The 20,481-nt window shown below is 39.3% G+C and overlaps 1 protein-coding gene across 1 annotated transcript in view; it reads right to left on the reverse strand.

Annotated features, from left to right (window-relative positions):
• Window positions 1–8,394: 8,394 nt before the first annotated feature.
• LOC129091509 (urotensin-2 receptor) overlaps window positions 8,395–20,481 on the reverse strand; it is a 50,776-nt gene continuing 38,689 nt past the window's right edge. Inside the window, 1 exon segment of the mRNA XM_054599165.1 lies at window positions 8,395–8,467. The gene's annotated coding sequence lies outside the window, so the exon portion shown is untranslated.

The following is a 20,481-nucleotide window of genomic DNA, read 5'->3' on the forward strand; positions in this document are numbered from 1 at the left end:
GAAAACATAACAATAACAAACAGTTGTCCCAAAAAAGAAAATCAAGGGTTGAAAGAATCAACATACTCTTACTCAAGTCTATATATGAAGTAGTTTTACTACATTGTGATGCATCCAAATTCACCCCCTTCTCTTCTTCTTCCTCTTCTTCCTCCTGCTGATTCTCTTTAGTAGTAGAGGTGTGTATGCAAGTTTAACATTTCCTTCATGGCCAAGGGGAAATGGGAGGGGCTTGAAAACATAATGGTCACATGACCACAAATGTGTCCGTTGACTAGATACAGGGGGTGTCTCACATTACCCCGTTCTCCCCTATGCAAGTTTAACATTTTGAGAATTAGCAGCTCTGGGGAGAACCTGCATCTGCATCAGTTTGCTGCATGCATGTGTGTGTGTGTGTGTGTGTGTGTGTGTGTGTGTGTGTGTGTGTGTGTGTGTGTGTGTGTGTGTGTGTGTGTGTGTGTGTGTGTGTGTGTTGAGGTAAAGATTCATTTCAGCTCATATCAGCTCACATGACTTTGCCTTAAAAACTACAAGTCCCACAATGCACCACCGGCAGGCCAGTGCAGGCTGCTCATTACCCTTTTAAGTTGGAACACCTGTGAATGGAAGGTCTCTCAGCAAACATATCAGCAGAGAGAGCAACAAACAAAGGATTCAACTCGTGGTACAACCAAAGGAGCCACTGGTACGGTAACAAGACTTTTTATTGTGATGATTATTTAGTAATCATTTATACAGACAGCATGCATATCAGTTTGGCTTTTTGGTTGAGTGTATTTTGTTGATTGTTCAACTTAGGTTAATGTTTGATGAGCTTTCCTTAAAAACACCAATGCTGCATACTGTTTGCATTTCAACAGTCTATATTATATTATATATTAGTCATTAGTTGGGATTGTTTCAGAAATTCCACCTGTTGTAAGCCTTGGTACTTGGTACTGAGAATTGTTTAAAATTTATTTGCATGTTTGGATAACTTATGCTTTTTGTGTTTTGAAGGTTTTCAACCTGATAGACCAACCACTCATCAACAAGAAACAAATAAGGAAAAATAAAATAAAAATTGAGCTGTGTTGGAAAGAGTTGTCCCGTGCGTCCTTTGGGGTTCATGTACCAGGCCATTTCAAGTTGGGCAAGAGTTGAAAAACACCTAGGAACTTGACAGTGTGTGTGGCCGGGAACTAGACATTAGACACAGAATAGTGAAAGAGGAGAGTGAGAAACCCATTATATTTAAATCCTTCTTTGAATATGTGCTGAGAAGGAGGGCAGCGTAAGGCATTTTTGAAATGGACAGAACCTTTTCATAGTTCTTAGAACATAGTTCGAAGAGAACATAGTTCGAAGAACCCCATTTCTGTTGTGTCCGCACATTGAAAGCACACAAACAACTTCGCTGGCTTGTGTAGACATACATTTTTGGAAAGAACTCCAGTATCCCCTGTGGTTTTGTATATTTTCCTGTATCATTATCGCATGTGTGTTTTGACGTAGTTTGGAGATCAAATGAACTCATGGGGTTTTCTTCTAGTAACATGTCTTATGTAATGTGTGACTCCCTGCTGCCAATTACGCAACAACTTCAAGATACCTGATTATAAGAGGTTATTTTACTTTGATGATGTGTACAATGGTAGTTTGTGTACTATTTTTTTTTATTGAATAAAACCTGCAGCACTATTTTTCTTTGCCACTTAACGGCAGAAAATCAAGCTGCTAAAACACATCATCTTTTTAATTAAAATGTCATACTTATAATACAGTTGTTCTATTACACATTTGCATGTAATTTACATGTTGTCTCTGTCTAGTTATACAAGTCCAGTATTCACGCTCCTTTTATCTTCAGATTGGTCTCCACCTGCTCCTGAGGGCAGATTTCTTTCTCTTTAGCTGCTAAATGGTCCACAATGTTCAACAGCTAGTTGCGTACTGTGTCTGTTGGTTAAGAGTGTCCAATTTCAAATTACAGATGGTCATTTGATTGATTGTTATTGTATAAAAACTGATTATATCTGCTTTAAAGGATAACATACAATAATCAATATTTCTGTAAATGTGTCAGCATTAGCCAGTCTGATTATTTTCAGCTTCAGGCCATTGGCAACATATAAAAGTGAAAAATAAAATACATTCATGAATATCACTTGCTTTTGTTCTGTCTCCCAAAAGTTATTTTTTTCTTTCCAAGTTTGGTCAACCTTGTGATTTATTCAAAACCTGTCTGATCTTTTGGCTGATCCTGTTCTTTGCTTTTTGGCTTCTGGCATTCCCTCATCTCAGTTATTGACTTGGTGGGTGCAATGAAAATAAGGCCCAAGTTGTAATATACTGGATCCTTTAAGGACACATCTATGAACATAACCTATGTGGAATCCTGTCTTTTTGAAGCTGTAAGGCGATTGTTAAGTCGATTATGAAAATTTTGGAGGAGGGGAGAGGACTTGTATTTATTAATTCATTCTCCCCACCAACATATTCTATTCCAAATCTGACCACAAAGGCTAACACAGCCCCAAGGCTTTCCCGTGTACCTGCAAGTTAACATCCATGTGCTTGCAGTTACACATTTGAGGGAATAGATTATAGGCTTGAGTACTTATTTTTTTACATTTTTTTCACTTTTAGATTTATAGAGAAAACATAACCCTCAATATGAAGGTTTTCAACCAGGCTAAGAACCAGCAAAGAAGACCAATTTGCATTCATCAGATGTTTTTTTTTTTATTTCTGTAAAGTGGCAAGGACAGCACGTATTGTCCTGAAATGCTGATCCACAGAGGATTCCTTGGGACGCCAGTTGCCAGACTGCGCTCAGCAAAGAGAGAGAGTGCATGCAGCACTTTTTGGCCTAAAGTTAAGTACACTTTGATGATGTAGAATTTAGCAGTTTATTTTGCTTTGTTTGCTTTTGTTAAGCCTCATAAGAGAAATAAAAGAAAAAGAAAAGAAACCTAACCGAGTACTTTTGTTGCGGTTTTGCTTCAATGTTACAGCATAACAAAAAACGCTCCATTGTTGATGTGCTAATTATTTTGTATGATAATAGAGAATAAATGCTTTATCGTTTGTTGCTTCTTATTTTTTTTATTGTATCTCATACTCTCTCTCTTTGTCTCGGGGACATGTGATTGTGTCGTTCTCGGCTAATCTTTGAGAATTGTCTCCTTCCCTCAAGTCAGAGGACATCAGCACATCTCAGCCGGATGTGTGATAATGGCGAACGCTTAATAGGATGTTTTCGGTCGCATCATTAGGGATGTTGAGCGGGTGCCTTTAGATAACCCTTCAGTGGTACAATGCGAAATAAGAAGTATGATTAGCCCAATTAATTACAGAGATTAACGTATATTCTACCAAGGACACAGAGATGCAGAGTCGGAGAGGTCAAACTGTTCTTTTTAATAATATCATTTACATCACTCATTGTCTTCAGTTAAGAACAGAACAGCGTAGAATAACAGCATCAGCTTTCCACCATAGCTCCAGATGTTGTGTTATCCACAGGGAGAAAGTGTTTAAATATTAATACAACATCAGCCAAGGGCAGACCACCCCCTCATGACTGGACTGTGTGTATCATCCCTTATTTGATCATAACACAGCCTAATTAAGCAGGTGGAAGATTAGGTACGCAGGGTGCTAAAGTGTGGACGGCTACAAGTATAACAACTCATGTTCTGAGTGGCTACAGTAACACACAAGGAGAAGTCTGTTATTTACCCTGTAATTAATTTAACCCGAGTTTGATGTGGTAGATATATAACCCATGTGAGCAGGTTGAAATAACATGAGAACCCTCTCTGAAAGACCAGCAGGAAAACCTGGTTTTACTTTATCTCCATCAGTACTATCAAGCGTAAATATCTTCAGGCTGGAAAGAGATAGGATTGACAGGAGGTGGATCTTAATTTAACCACAGATGACATTTACATTTAGCAACTTGAGGTTAAATGCCCTGACATGTTTTCACTCCGTCCCTGGGGATTCCACAGAAACACGCATTGACGTATTTTGTTGAAGATTGTAGCCTGAGAGCTTTCTTTTTTGCACATTTCTTCTTCTTCTTTAAAAAAAAAAAAGATAATCAAAAGAGAGAGAAAAAGAGAGGGGCATGACATGCAACAAACGTCCCCAAACGGAATCAAACGAGGAACATTGTGGCTGTGTGGCATGCGCTGTAAGTGTTCGACTATCGAGGCACTCCACCTGAGAACTTTCTTTAGTCTATTTTGTTCATTTGGCGGTATCTTAGTTGAGATTATTTTTTACTTACTGAACTGGAGATCTCTGGAGTTGTTTGACAATGAATTGATCCACCTGAGAAAAGTTTGTGCAAACAACTATGATGAAGTACTGTAAGACATTTCCAAAGGCAGGTGCTGATTTTGGTCCATTATTAAGGTAGGCTGCTTCATATTCTGCTACATTGAATCAAATAACTAATTCGTATTTACAATTAAAGGGTAATCCGGCGATTTGGTATTTTACTTATTAGAGTGCAAAAGAGTTGTGTTGGAAATGAAAAATCAAAGCAGCAGAGGCCCATATATCCTTTTAGAACCCAGAATGGGTGAAGATTAAAAAAGATTTGGCTAAGTCCCAACCCACAATGGCAGACTGGCGTAGCATCGGCCAGCTCCGACCAGGGTATGTTGACTATCTAGCGCTGCTTCATAGACTCACATGAAATGGTTTCAGATGTTCTTTATTTTCAGGCTGGTTTTGTGGATTTGGAGCTAGTCATGGTCAAACGTTTTGCTATACTGATACTCGTTACCCCGGCAAAGTTGAAAGGAGATGTACTTTTCTAAAACATTACGTTTCTACGTAAAATCCTGTCGAGCCAACATTAGCAGAGTACATTAGCACATCAGTAACTAGCGTTAGCACTTCTATGCTACGCTGGCTACTAAAGATATACTGAATATAATCACATGCTGGTATTGCTTTTGATGATTGAAATAAATGACTAAAGACCATCCGGCTTTACAGGTGATGATGTGATGGGTCACTTTTTTCAATGTGATCGGCATGCTTTAGCTTCTATCTAATCTTTTTTTTCATTTTGGATATATCCTTCAAATGCATGTTGTCTTCTTCCCTCTGAAATCGCTTTATCGGATTTCTAAAAATTTGCTTATTTCATTAGGGAGTGCAGTTAGTGACAGTGTGGGCTCCATGGTAGCTGACTAATGATAACCATGACTAATCTTGATGTGTATAATCACTGTAGTGGCCCTTTATTTATTATTCATGAAAAAGGAGACATTAAGTTACATCTAACAGAAGTTGAATAAAAAGTATTTTGTGCCTATGACAGTAGTGAGTTCTGCAGTATAGGCATGGAATACAGAAGCCATTAATGGTTCATGATTTCTCTCCAAAAGTGGCTGTTATTAAACCAGGGTCAGCAGGCCTCGTCTTGAATAATAATGTGGACCTTGCACATTGTGGAAAGCATCACTGTTTAACATATGGGACAATGCCTAGTAGGCTACTATCCATTAGGATTAACACTTGCTTTATTCGTATTCCAAGTCACCTCCTGCTCAGTCAAAGAGGATAGAAAGCAACCAAACCATGTCATGCTTTTCGGCTGACAGGCAGTTCTATCCGTGGCCAGTAAATTATTCATGGGATGGGAGACTCAATCACAGGGTATGAAATCTGGCTTTACTCCACTGCAAATTAGCATAGCCAGTGTTGATTTCTCATGTGTCTATGTGCAGTGAACATGAGTACAAAGCCAGCAGGCTACATCTAAAAATAGGCTATTAAACAACTTCAGAACCCCTGGTGAGATCTGTGTAAATTCCTCCCATTTTTCAAGCTCCTGCATGCAAAAGCTACCAAATCTAAGAACAAGATTACAGAGGATAGAGGGGTTAAATATGCATCAGCCAGGCAATGTTTGCAGCTTGTCTCCTGCTGCTCTGGGAGTAAAATCAATAGAGATGTAACAGCTTGGTCTCTACCTTCAACTCTGCAAACATTCTTTGTATCCTTTCTCCGGTCAGAATTGAAGCCACAACGTGTTCAAACTGGCCTGAGATGACAATAGAGGCCCCAGCGGAACCTCACAGTTCTGAAAAAAACACACACAAAAAGCGCTTTTGGCTTTTCAGTGTTTTGTTGAGGATTGCACATTAGCATTTAATAGCAGCATGCAAAATAATTCAAATATGTGTAAACAGATTAAAATACATCAGCAATGATATCTATATGGGGAATAGATTGTTTTATCTGAACTATAAATTAAGTTTTTATTAGACATTTTTACAATTTATTTTAAAAAGTTTAAAGCAAGATTCTGACATTTTCATGTATTAAAGCAACGCCTTGTTTTGAACATTAGCTAAAGCAGCCACATCTCTTTATTTTTCTTGTTCATCTTAAAAAGACCAAAACCAACAATGTGTTGGCGCCATGATATTTGTGTGTAGTGACTCAAAGGAGAAAAAAAATGTGGGGTGTGGGCTCATGGTAATTTAGAAATGAAATTGTGTTGGTAATAGTTTTTGCCATGCTAGTGGTGTGGCTTTTATTAGAGGGATGAAAATGTTGCAGTTTTCAGTCTGATCGAAGTTGGTCGATGATCATCTCATCGACCTTTTTCGATCAGACTGAAAATTGTCAAGTATTAAAAAGGATTACATTTTTTTTGGGACAGACCCCTCAGGGTGAATTATAAACATTTGGTGAGGTTCATAATGACACGTTCTGGCAACAGAGAAAGAAGCCTACATCAGCCACAACTCCAAATCACAACTCCAAATCAAGCTGGTATTTGGATAGCATTGAGCAATGTGACGTAATTAATATAATATTATGTTTGTTTATAAATGGGTTAACAGAGCCGACAGGCTGTGTGCAATTTACTACTGAGCCAAGGCCGGCAACATGAAGGAGGTCATATTTCAAGCGAGGTGAGAGGGGGAAGAAGAGGTGCACATTGTGTTTGTTTACTAGAAAGTTCATGTGTTTGTTTTAAGTGGGACAAGAAATGTCAGACTTAGTCTCGAAGAAAACTAAACTGCACCAATATTTAGCTCTAAAGCCTACAAAAGAGATATAACACAATGTGTCAATTGTCTTGCTGTTTGAGGTGCTGCCTCACTCTCTTCTTCGTCTTCTTATTTAGTGTTTAATGGTGGGTGGCAAACCACCTTAGGGGTGCATTACCACCACCAAGTGGACTGAAGCAAGTGCAACAAAAAAAGGTAAAAATTCATTCGTGTACAGGTCAGGTGTTTGGCTTATTATCAAACTGTTTTTTGTTTTTTTTTTACATTTTTATACCGGCCACACCCTTCATGTTTTTCCACCAAATACCTCAAAGACATTCCCAACAGCCCCAAGTGTACCTTGGGATAAGTGCTAATCAGACTAGTTTAGCATGCTAAAATGCTAAACTAAGATGACGAACATATTAAAAATCAGCATGTTAGCCTTGCCATAGTTAGCGTGCTAGCACACAACAAAAAAAGATGTGGAGTACTTGTGGGGTCCATTCATTGTTAGTTTGGTCTTTTTTAATGGAAATTTGAAGAAGAAAAATCCATAATATCTGTAGTCTAACTGGGCATTCAGACCGGAAACAACACTGTTTAAAAAAAAAAAAATGTTAGGGCTGTGCTAGTGCAGACAATGAAATGCGATCATGAAAAGTCCACATTGAATCACAATCATTTTATCTCCATCTATCTTAAGGTAAACAGTAGAAATATGGCGTAGCCTGATGATTTGACATTACGTTGAGCCAGGTTGAACTTTTTTCTTTGACAACCTTTCATTTTTTTTTTCTCAGAGCGTCGTTGTGGTCCCATTTAATTGAATGAGTGGGGCTGTGTTTTTTTTGACTCAGTGCTGCTGTCTGTCTGAATACCGCCTTACTGTTTAAATACAAACACTCCAGATGTCGTCCAAATCTTCTGCTACAGCTGAAGCCCCTTTATCAATTAACATCAGTCACAGATTTCAAATATCACGTGTCAGACACATTCTTTTTTCACTTACGTAATATAATTTCCTCTTTTTTTGGGGTAAATCAAATCACTGACGCCTCTAAAATGTTACCTTAAACTCACTTGTGCGTCAGCATTACTCTCCGGTTGTTAGTTGTCACGCAAAGCACCGTGAGGAGGACAGATGGTAAACATATGAGAAATTACAAAAGTTAAAGCCTCTCTTTTGTTCTGTGAGACGTTGATCTTGTCCCTCATGCCACAGGAAGTTCTGGGAGCGACAAATGCAGACGCAAAGGTGTCTAGTTTGCGAGCAGCAAACCAGCTTTTGGTTCAGTTCTTGCTGGTCCACACGTATTGAACTGCAAATACAAAAGTGTGTTCGATCTGCATCCTCCCTTCCGGGTATGTGTGATGACAAGGAGTTCTGCTTAGGTTTGTGTCTCCAGCAGTATCTTCCTGTCCTTTCTTCCTCTTCCAGCACAGCTCAGCCATATCTAACAGGGAGACACAGAACAGGCTATTATTACTGTGGTTGTAAATCCTTCAAACACACACACACAGACACACACACACTCCCCCCACTGTTTGCAAAGCATGTTCTCTTTGGAAACCGCGTGTAAAAATAGCAAAGAAGCAGTTATCAGTTCCTGTGTGCATTCAGAAAGGTAGGCACAGCTATTTTTGGGTTGCCTTAACACACACACACACGCATATAAAAACACACACACACACACACACACACACACAGAATTAAATATTAAATCATTATAGCATGATTTAGAGAGCGTAGTTAACAAGATTGCTGGCAGTATCACATTAAATGTGAACAGTGCTGGCGGCGTCGTTGATTTTGCTGCCATTATTATGTCACTTTCGCACCAAAACACATTTTATCCTCATACATTATGTACGTATAACCACTTGGGTGGAAGCAGGTCTCTCAAGGATGGAGTTTTTGCACAGCTGTACATAATTCAACTCAGAGGTGACCACACAAGTTTTTTGTTATCAGAAGAAAATTACAGGTTTGCTGACTGAGAGTTTACATTGTGTATTCTGAGTGGTCAAGTGTTGCCTATCATCGACTGAACTTCAACTCATGTATTTTGTTTATTTGTCAATTGATCTCCCTCTGTTTAAGCTTTATATATCTATAGAAAAATTGATAAAACAACAGTTTATTGTCCCAGATACATGTGAATGTGGTAAGCTGTTGTTCCAGGACCGCAAAGTTTGCGGTGTGAAGGTAGGGCTCTGTCCGAAGTACTGAAACGGAGACAGGTAGAACACGTATAGCATGCTTTCTTTTTTTAGGGTAGTAAATAAAACTTTCTGCCCTAGTTATATTTCCTCTCATTGTAGCAATCCACAGATAGAAAGGAAACGACAGTCAACAAGAGTGAAAGACAATTTCATTCAAAATCAAAATATATTTTGAGTTCTGATAGTGCTACGTTCTGACGTGAGTGCTCTGCTTGATAAATGTTTTCGTTGATTTGATACAGTAACCATATGTTGTTATTATTTACTCTTTCTGAAGATATCAGCCAAGATGCTGGTTCGATGGTCCCTCAAATTCATCGAAAGACTGAAAGCTGATGAGTTATTGTCAGATTTTTGAAAACTGTATTATTGAAAAGCATATATTTACACCAAAATAGACTATATATATCAGGAATTATTGGGAGAAACCAAGTAAATGCATAAAAAGTGAGTCAGTTCAGCACCTCCACATAACCCAAATGGAATGATGCTTTTTTTATAACTATTTTTTACTGCGACTGCGATGGATAAATATGTATGAATGGAATCGAATGTCCAGTCAGGCTTAGAGCCAATAGTCGAATTGTCAACTATTCGCGGTCACCACAAAAAGAAAGTTTAACTAATTATTTTATGCTTTTAACTTAAAATGCTGAACCACAGTTATTTTACCTCTGTGCACACAGGTTGGATCATAGGCTGATTTTCTAAGATCAGCTCCTATTTATGGCTTTGGATGACTGGATTGAAAAAGACGAAGCACACCTCTCCGACCAGCACGACCACTTCACACAGGGATTGGCCAAGCGGGTGGAGGCGAGAAAGTAAGCAGTGTTTAGACCTCTCTAAAGCTCTCTTTACCTTTTCTTTTTTCTACTACTCACTACAGCGTATAACAGTATTTGGGAAACAACACTTAGTTTGTGTCTCCAAAAGCTACTTCTCATTGGAAGCGGTTAAGCTGCAGCAAAGCTAAGCGGTTGTCGCAGCATTAGTAGCTTAGCAGTTCCCACCGAAATGTCTTGTGTATCTGACTGTATCTGCATTTTACAACTCCCCCTGAGCTTATTCAAATCAAAGGGAAGTGGGTCAGCCGCAGATTAATTAATTCAGTAACTACTCATCTGCTTCACAAGATTTATTCCCACCGCACAGGCATTAAATAAACAACTAACTCCATCTGATATGACACAAAAGTCTTATTATAGAACACACAATACGTCACGCATACAAGACCTCATTTTCCCACCAGCCATTATTAATCTCACAACAAATTAACAGTTTTCAATCAAGAGTTGTTCTGAGATGAGACTATGAGATTGCGAGTGACAGTGGTCATGTTGAGTAACAATGCTGGGTATATCTATGACCCATCTTTTCATTCAGTCAACTTTGGACTTGGAAATACATCGAGGTAGAGACCTCATTTACATTACAGCTAAGTCATTTCTAATTTCATCTTTGTTCTTGTTTTACTTCTTTTGAGCCTTGTCTCCTAAAAAATACTTTTCCATACAAGGAATCAATAATGTTTCAAGAGAAACATATTTTTAAACTAATATGTTTAGAATTATTGTCTGCTGGTGTCTCCTTTGTGGGCAGGTCATGGTTTAAAGTTGTGTCAACACAGGACTTTCACCCGGGAGGCTGTTGTTTGAGTCCTGTGTAAACCAAAAGTATGATATTTTCTAGTCCGTAATGTAAATAATGCACCAAGTTGTTATGTTATGCTTTTGTTTTGTTACAATACACAAAGTTAAACATGTGTTCAAAACTGCGACTGTAACCCAGGAGAACATTTCCCTTGAATTAATTTAGAATACACTTTAGTTGTGTGGGTACATCATTTTGTAGGAGCCAGGGTTGTTCCTCTGGTGTGGGCTGAATACAATCTCAATGCAATAAAGGAAACCACCGATATATGAATCCAGTGGCCGATTGCTGCATTATGATGAGGTAATACATTATTCAAAAAGGTTCTTTTTTTAATTATCTGCACAAAAAACAAGAGAACATAATCCATACTTAATCATAAAGGACTGAAAAATCTAAGGAAAAACTTGATAATCATTACATAATATATACCATGTCATTTGAATAATAATATTTGTATCCTTGATATAAAAAAGTTAAATACTACTCATTTGATTTCACTACTCAATTCAAATTTAGCTCACTTAGACTGCAGAGTGAAAGAAAGGATTTTATTTCATTAATGAAACATTAGTTTGCAAAGATCAATGGGAAAACTTGGTACAAAGTACAAATGAGACGGCAAATGAAGCGGTCATTTGAGGTGTTGCTGCTTGTTATATTTAGCACCCATTTCAATTCTGGCTATACTTCCTCCAGGGTGGTTCAAGTCAGGACTTTCCCCAGTTGAATAAAGATGCCTGTAATGGAGTTTTGAGCATACAAATGTGCAAACTTGAAAAACCATTTCCATAGCAACACGAGATAACATTATGTATACGCAAACTGAAACATTTAAAGCCATATTTGTATAATTCCGGTAGTACGCTTAACCTTACCATGAACCATTCTTGTGTCTGCGCTTTAAATTAGTGGCTGGAGGCAGCAGCGGTTAGCTTAGCTGACAAAATTTTCTAATAAATCTGAAGTGTAATTTGCAGTTTTACGAGGGGTGCTGGAGTATTTCTCTTCCGGGAGTTGTAAGGCAACCATAAAGTTACTGTTAGAGATGGAGAAATAGTCTTGCATCATGGCCATGGATGTGTTGAGAGAGCTAGATCGTTCTGCCACTCAGCCTTGCTGTTGTCACTCCACTGGTAGAACTGCAGAACAAACATCCATCACGGCCCAAAAAAACAATTTTTATGTGCCTGACACATGGATGTATTATAGAGAATAGGATCAAGATATCAAAGATGGCACTAAGTCATTTGACAACAGCTCAAACACAGAAGGTTTTATAGCTATGAATAATGCCCAACATCCTAATTAACATGTTTGCATGCTGACACAAATTAATTAGCTCTAAACTAAAACTAATTTAATTTGTTTGTAGTATTGTTTATGTTAACAATTGACTTGATGTTGGCACTTGGAAAAAGTTTGGGCGTTCACCAAGGCTGGTAGAAATCATCCTGTGGGAACCATGAATGTACAAACAAATGTTCATGGTAGTCTAATAGTTATTGAGCTATTTCAGTCCGGAAGAAATCAACTGGCATGGCTTGAAATCCACAAGATTAGAACATGATGAAAAAAAACAAACATAAATGTTCTTGAGTGCTGATTTCACTGTAACGTCCAGCTGATAGCATTGGGCCGTAGCAAATCTTTCAACTTACACAAAGTGTGTTTGTGTGTACGATAGAGACAGTCTGCCTGTTTGAAGCTACTATCTCATCACTCTTTCCACATGCAGTTTACAGGACTCCTTCACTGGAACGTCAAGTATCCCGCTGCCCTGTAAATGTGGGAGCTCCGTCATTAAATCGTAGCCAATACACACCAACACACGCAAAACTTGGCACAAGACAGGGGCACTTAAAGTCCTTTTTTCCACTATTAAGTGCTCTTGAGGGTTGGCATGAAAAGAATCTACGTGTAATTTATGACAAACCTCAAAGTGGCCCTATTATGCTTTTCCACTTTTTCCCTCTTCTTTAGTGTGTTATATATATATTTGTACATGAGAAGGTCCGTAGAGTGTAAAACCTGAAGTCCACTCCTAAAGGGAGTTACCCTCCCCCTCAGAAGCTCCTGAGCTGCCTGAAACGGCTCCATTGAATTATCTCCTTCACTTCCGTAACTTTATGTTATGGAAGTGACTTAAACTCCTTGCCGCTAGTTTGGCCAGCCCTCAAACAACAAAAGAGAGAGACGGAGCTGGAGCTCTGGAAGAAGAGTTTTTTGAAATGTGAAACATTGACCAATCACAACAGAGCGGGCTAGCTGACCAATCAGGGCAGACTTTGCTTTCTGAAGGGAGGAGCAAGCGCTGCAATGGAGCATTTCAGAGGCCGTTTCTCAATAAGTGAACTTCTCTGTACTTGTGTCCTCCTGAACTTGTGAAACGTCATCTAGCGCGGCCCAAGTACTGTTCCAATACACAAGTTCGCATTCAGCCAAGTACGGTCCAAATACCCGGAAGTGTCCTTGCTCCGCCCATTATATCGGGGATGCATCGGAGGAGACTTGTGTGGACTTTGGACAGCCAAGTATCCCAGAATGCATTTCACCAGCAAACAAGAGACGACAATGTCAGTTATCATTGTCTAAATACTGCTGTTGTTGTGTAACGGAATTTAGTTTTAAGATGTTTTTAAGCGAGAATGTAGTTGTTAAGACTTAAAATATGCGGTCAATTTATCAAGATAGAGCCTGTTTGAAAACAGCGCCGACGTTTGTCGGAGATGAGAGGACCAGAGAGGAGACCGGGCGGTGATGCTCATGTAGCCCGCTGACAGCAGCCTGATCTCGGCAAGGCCTCTCCAGATGTGCCGCTGGCTCCGGTGTCTCTGTGGTTGTGGTTGCAGATTTAACACAAAATATATACATATTAATATTTTAATATTTTCTAAATGAAAACGAAAAAAGGCAGGGTTGTGTTTTATATCATATTTCGTTTTATTGTCAATATATATGACTGAAGATAACCGGAGTAGGCGGGACCGACGAGCTGAGTTGGTGATGTCGTGACGTTGGTGACGTCATCAAGTTCGCTGCTGTTCCAATTGCAAAATGACCGTACTGCGTCCTCCCATCCTCGGGAGTTTGTACTCCTGAGTCGAACTATCCAAGTCTGAACTTGCAAGTTTGCAAGTCCACACTTGACCATACTTGGTATTGAGAAACGGCCAGAGAGAGGGGGAGAAGAGGTGCTGCAGGACAGCCAGGAAGAGAAAAACAAGGCATATTATGAACCCGGAAAATAGTTGTTGATTACAAAACACCTACAAAGTTGACTTACCTATGATATGCATATGTTCTTGTACTTCAAACATACATTGTATTAATAATTTTCATCTTATCTTACTCAAAAAGGTGACCCAGGATGTCAGAGGTCAAAAGGATCAAGCTAGTGCCAGTGCTTCCAACTGATGTAACTAAAAAAAGACTGACATTTTTCTTGCCCTTTTTTTATATGGATTTTTCATTTAGACAAGATATAATCTGCAAGTATCATGTAGTTACTGCTATGTATTGTTTATCCTGCTGTTTATATGTTGTTCCGAGAGATCCAGTTACTCAGACTAAGAGAAAAGGGGTTATATTGGTGACTCATTTACACATTTTTAACAAAAAAAGAAGTAACATGCTTCACAGTAGTTTTTGAAGGCCTACTGGATTTGTTAGTTTGTTATATTTCTACTCCTTGTAAATACTAAACAGGTTTGTTCACCACAGCTCTGCTACAGACATACTACTAACACTCATCCCTAATTTCCTGCTTACTCTATTTGTCTATTTTTCTTAATTGCATTGTTCTTAAGAACAGTGTTTTTCTTTTTTATGTGCTGCCTGTTTTAAGTTGATCCGTTTTGTTCAGTATTTCTTCTTACTCAAGAGCCAAAGTGATGTTTCAGTTTTTCCGCACTTCAGGGGTTAATTAAAACTTGATACATTCCAATTAGTTGAACTGGAGGAGAGTGGGATGAAAGTGGGAGGATGGTGTCTGCACAATTTCAAATGTATAACATTTATTCTGATGAATACATTTCACATTTAATAATTTTTGCTCCTTTTGTTGGTATTAGTTTTATCTAGAGAATTTCAAATAACGATATCGGATTGAGGTTTTGACAGTCAGACAGTTCAGCCTGCAGGACACACACACACACACACACACACACACACACACACACACACACACACACACACACACACACACACACACAAACATAGAAAGAGACCATTGATTTTTGTCACACCACATCAGACTCCATGCAGACTCTGCAGTGATCCAAATGCACATCACGTAGGCTTGTACATAGAAGTCAACATTGACAAAATATTCAGTAGTGTTGATTCAGATGGCTCAATCATATTGCCAGACATACATTTTATATATTGCAAACCCCTGTATTACATTCATTCATACATGAATATATTTTGAATATCCAGGAATGTTTTACTTTGGTTATGCTTAAGGATGATTGTGGTTGTAGCAACAACAAAAATGAAGATATTGTCAATGTTATTTATCCTTTATCCTGTTATGCTGTTCATTCTGTACACATGACATCTATTGCATTCTGTCCATCCTGGGAGAAGGATCCCTCCTCTGTCGTTCTCCCAGAGGTTTCTTCCTTTTTTCTCCCTGTTAAAGGGGTTTTTTAGGGGAGTTTTTCCTGTGCCGATGTGAGGGAAGGACAGAGGATGTCGCATGTGCACAGATTGTAAAGCCCTCTGAGGCAAATTTGTAATTTGTGATTCTGGGCTATACAAAATAAACTGAATTGAATTGAAAAATGTTGAATAAGGTTTTAAGGGTTATGGGCTGCACATGTGCACTGATATAGCATTCAAAATAGCACATTACAAAATGCTCCTTGTGCGCGTTTCACCTGATCGGACATAGCAAGAAATGTAAAATGTTAGTAACGCCGACACCTACTCTGATGCAACTTTCTAGACTGAGTTGCCTTTCATGCTTGTGTAAGCCAGTGTTAGATAAGTAGATGCAAACGGAGAACGAAATGAGTTTAATGTACTCAAAATTTGCGCTTTTTACGCTTTCTATTACAGCAGTTTGAGCAGGTGCACAGTTGCTTCTGACAGTTGTGTCTAACGTGGCACGTCTTTGCACTGCGTGTCCCTCCACAGCGTCTGTATTTCTTCCTGCTGGTTAAATCACCCGAACGCATTTCCTATCTGCTTCCTCAGGATGGAAGTCACGGTTGTTGTTGTTGTTGCCTAAACCTTATATCTAGAGCCATGGTTGGGTCAACATTTTAAAAATTTCCCGCTTTGGTTTTTCACCAAACACCTGCAAAACTAATGGACAGCTTCTTCAGTTGGCTGGTTGAGTGGCACCGCCATAAAACATTCAATGTTGACTACCTAGCAATTTACCTGTCTGTTGCATTGACTGCTTTACTAGCTCGTAGGGTTGGCAAGGGAACACAAACTCTATACTGCCTCTAGAGGCTGTATCATCAATGCTAGTTACATATCCTCACTAATGCTGGCAGTAATAGAGCCTTGTTCTTTTGCTGTTTTGCATAGCGTTGGGCAGAAAATAGAAACCTGAACGACTCCTGAATGCCCCCCCTGCCCTCGGTCCAGCTGTTCACTGACCACCTGTTGGCTTGAGATTGCTATGCATTTGGCCGTGAGCCATACTGTTAATGTCTCTCCTCCATTACCCCATTTCACGTTGCCTCTGTCCTGCTCCGTCAAGGTCTCCCTTGCTCCCAGAGTGGCAGCCAAAACACCTTCTGGACCACTTGGCAGCAGCCGTCATGCGGCCAGGTGCTTATTTGCCAAGGCCTCATCATCGAGAGCTCATCAGAGACCATAAGTGGTTCTCAATATGCTGGGGAAATGAGGGTTCATTGACTGTTGTTTTTTTTTCTCTGCCGTTTCCTGTAACTCCACAGATGTTAAAACAAGCAACATTCAGTGTGCTTGCCTGCAACATGCTGCATCCTAAAATAATTGAATTATGGTATTTGAAGTATTGAGAGGAGCGTTTAGCTACCAGGGATTCAGTTGACTGCAAAGTAGAAACCTTATAGCAGCCTGCTAGCCGATTGAACAAGCACCATCGGCGATTATCAGCCTCAAAGATGTGGGTTAGAAGATGCGAAATACACCTACTAGTAAGTTCAGAAGGCTGTTATCGTCTTTTCGCATGGTTGGTCACCTACAGGAAAACCAGGAGACTACGAAGGCATCTGGTGGCCGTAGTTGTTATGACGGGGGCAAAGGAGGAATGGCAGAGAATAACAAGCAACAAAATATGGTATGCTGGTTGGGGGGGACTCTCCCCCAGAAGGCCTCTGATCATGTTTAGTGTGAAACCAAAGGCCAACGTTGAATTATTTGACCTTACTTTTGTAACGTAATTTACATAGTTATTTTAACCCAAACCAAGATTTTTTTTCCCAAACCCTGCCAAGTTATTTTGTTGCCTTAACCCAAAATAGTTTGGTTTCAATTAACAAATGTTAATTTCACTTACACAACTCGGTAGGTGCGGGTCGTCCAGTCCGGTAGTGATAACCACTGACTACAGCCATTCAGTCGGCTGATAGCATTCGTAACAGGTAAGTGACAGTGGTATGAACCTCCCCCAGGGTAATTATTTTGTTTCTCGGAGCTGATATTGTTATGTATTTCCAGCGGTGTATAGTAATGAAGTAGAAATACTTCGTTACTGTACTTAAGTCGTTTTTGGATATCTGTACTTTACTATTTATATTTCTGTTGACTTTCACTTTTACTTCACTACATTTTGCAAAGAAAACTGATACTTTGACTCCGATACATTTCCCCTGAAACCTTCGTTACTCGCTACAAAATCAAATCTATCTTTAGAAAAATTTTTTATCATGAGACCAACGTCGGGGACTGTGGTGGAACACAGACTGTAAGCAAGCAGGTTTGGCGAATCAGTGGTCCTAGCTTGCAAGTTAAATCATTGGTTAATCACGTTAATGCGCAATTGCAAACAAGTGCTCTCAAAGCCGCGGTTTTTTGATTCCCAGTGATGCCCAGGATGCCAGCTAGCGAGCGACTACATGAGTAGAATTCCACTCTACGATGACTGATTTCATGATGGAAGCAGAAACGGAAGCACCTGCTACTCCCGCAACAAACGACGGTGGTGACAAAGACCAACACCCGTGGCCATATTTGCGAGAAATGTTTTCTTATGTTGGAGTGAAAGATTCTTCGTACCGGATGAAGTGCCTCTTATGCTTACCCAAAGCTACTGAAATATTGGCATTCAAAAACTCCCCATCCAACCTCAGGAAACACATTGAGGTAAATTAAGATTAATCCCATAAACCGCAACGTTAATGTTTAGTTATCATAATTAGCATAAACCTGTTACGATATCTAGCAGTGTTTCCCACAGGATTGGAGTATATCTTTGGCGGGGGAGGGGGGGAGACAGGTGTCTGATCTTCTAATTTAGCTATACATGGTGTATGTTAGGCTAACGTTTGCTAGCTATCGTAAATCAAATGAGACAATTAGTGTAGTAGACAGATCGCTAGCGAGTTAGTGAGCTGAGGAAGTGTTGACAGTTGTGAGATTTTGTTGATTTGAGTCATCTTAGCTATAATCATTGCAGCACTAGTTGGCTAACTAGTGCGTTAGCTAAACGTTAGCTAACGTTAAGTTAGCTAACCACCACACCATAGGATTGACAGGAGCCGCGAGAGCGCAGCATTACGATTTGAACCGCGTCGGAGTTGGAGATGCATGCAAGTGTGTGTAGCAAGTGGGGCTAGCTAAAGTTGTTATGCTTACAAAATGTCTTTCTCTCACTGTTTCAGAGAAAGCATGTACACCACCTTAAAAAATATGGAGAGCTGACATCAACAAAGAGAAAAAGGGCTCCTGAGACTCCCTCCACCAGCAAGCAGACCACATTAGTGAACACCTTGACTGTGTCTTAGAGGTCCATTGACAAAGCTGTCGTGAAGTATGTGGTCCAAGGGCTCCAGCCATTCTGTGTTGTTGAACAAGAACCATTTAGAGATTTTGTGAAGGAACTGCAGCCTAATGCAAAAATGATGACCCTGCGCTCCATGATTGATGACGCCTCCAAGGGAATGAAGAACATCCTCTCTATCCCCTCTACATCCTCTAGTCGGAATGAGCATACTTATAAACGCACTGTTACAACTCCTTCATAGTGTCATATTGCTTTTCGGAGAATTATGATGATAAGTTCATAGTAGATACAAAAGTATACTTATGTACAATATATTATGTTGAACATTGTTGCTCCTGGATGGATCACAGCCAACCCAATTATTTTCAACACAACTCCTTGTCCTTGGTCATGGTGGCCACAGCACTTAAAAGAATAAACTTCACGATTCTCAAAATTCTGACCCTTTGCTTTTTTATTAACAGCATTTACTTGTACTTTTACTTTCAATACTTAAGTACATTTAATATCAGAAAATTACTTTTGATACTTAAGTACAGTAAATATCAGATACTTTAAGACTTTTACTCAAGTAGTATTCTAATAGGTGACTTTCACTTTTACTGGAGTCATTTTCCAGTAAAGGTATCTTTACTTTTACTCAAGTATGGCTTTTGGGTACTTTATACACCACTGTGAATTTCCCAAACCCTGTAATGTTTTACAGGGTTTGGGAAATAACAACCTGGGTGGCAGCCAATTTGAATTTGAAATAAATTACATTTGGATGAAAAATGTCTGGTGCAGAGTTCAATCTTGTTTGTGTGTGTGTGTGTGTGTGTGTCTGGGTGTTTAAAGGGCTGAGTGTCTGGGTTGTAAGTTTGTGTTCCAGTTCTTGCACCACAAGGTCTTGCGTGTTGCTGGTTCCCTTGGGTGCCAACGGTTACAGCCTCTTGCTCACTCCCTCTCTGGCAGGACATACAGACCTGGCTTATCCCACCTGGTTTAACACACTGGATGGTTCTTATCTTCAGCTTGCAGCACTGCAGGCCTCATCCACACATGCAATTACACCAAGGCACACAGACCACTAATACTGACACTATGTCAATGGTGAGGGTGCGGACACATGTTTACACATATCTGCTGTTACTCAGAATGGGATTTATCTTTTTTTATTACCTTCATTGAGTCATATTAAATTAATCCGCTGCAAATAGCTTGTTAAAATACTTTTTATACTATCTGAATATAACCAGATATTATATATGTGTAATTTAAACTTTAACTTTATAAACTAGAAACTTAAGCAATATAACATGTTTCACTCTTAGCACATCCTGCCCAATACCCCATTATACTGTGTAGGAATAGTAGGAAATTCAAATGTTCACATGGCCCAGGGGAGCAGCTTCAGCATTAACTGCAGAAGATTCAAGCCTTTCTCCTAACACCAAATCAGAGCTGTATGAAGTTACTGCTAAAGCAAACCAGAGATTTCTAGTCCACATTAAAGCATTCAGCAAGCAATTAAATTTAATCCGGAAAGGGACTGGCAAGAAACATCATTCTTACTAAACAATTATCGATTGACTTCTGTATTAAAACAATGTGAGTTTGTTTGGCTGCATTGTAACACCACTTGCTCTTCTGTTATATTTCTGA

The sequence above is a fragment of the Anoplopoma fimbria genome, chromosome 5 (assembly GCF_027596085.1).
Source record: "Anoplopoma fimbria isolate UVic2021 breed Golden Eagle Sablefish chromosome 5, Afim_UVic_2022, whole genome shotgun sequence".
NCBI classification, from domain to species: Eukaryota; Metazoa; Chordata; class Actinopteri; order Perciformes; family Anoplopomatidae; genus Anoplopoma; species Anoplopoma fimbria.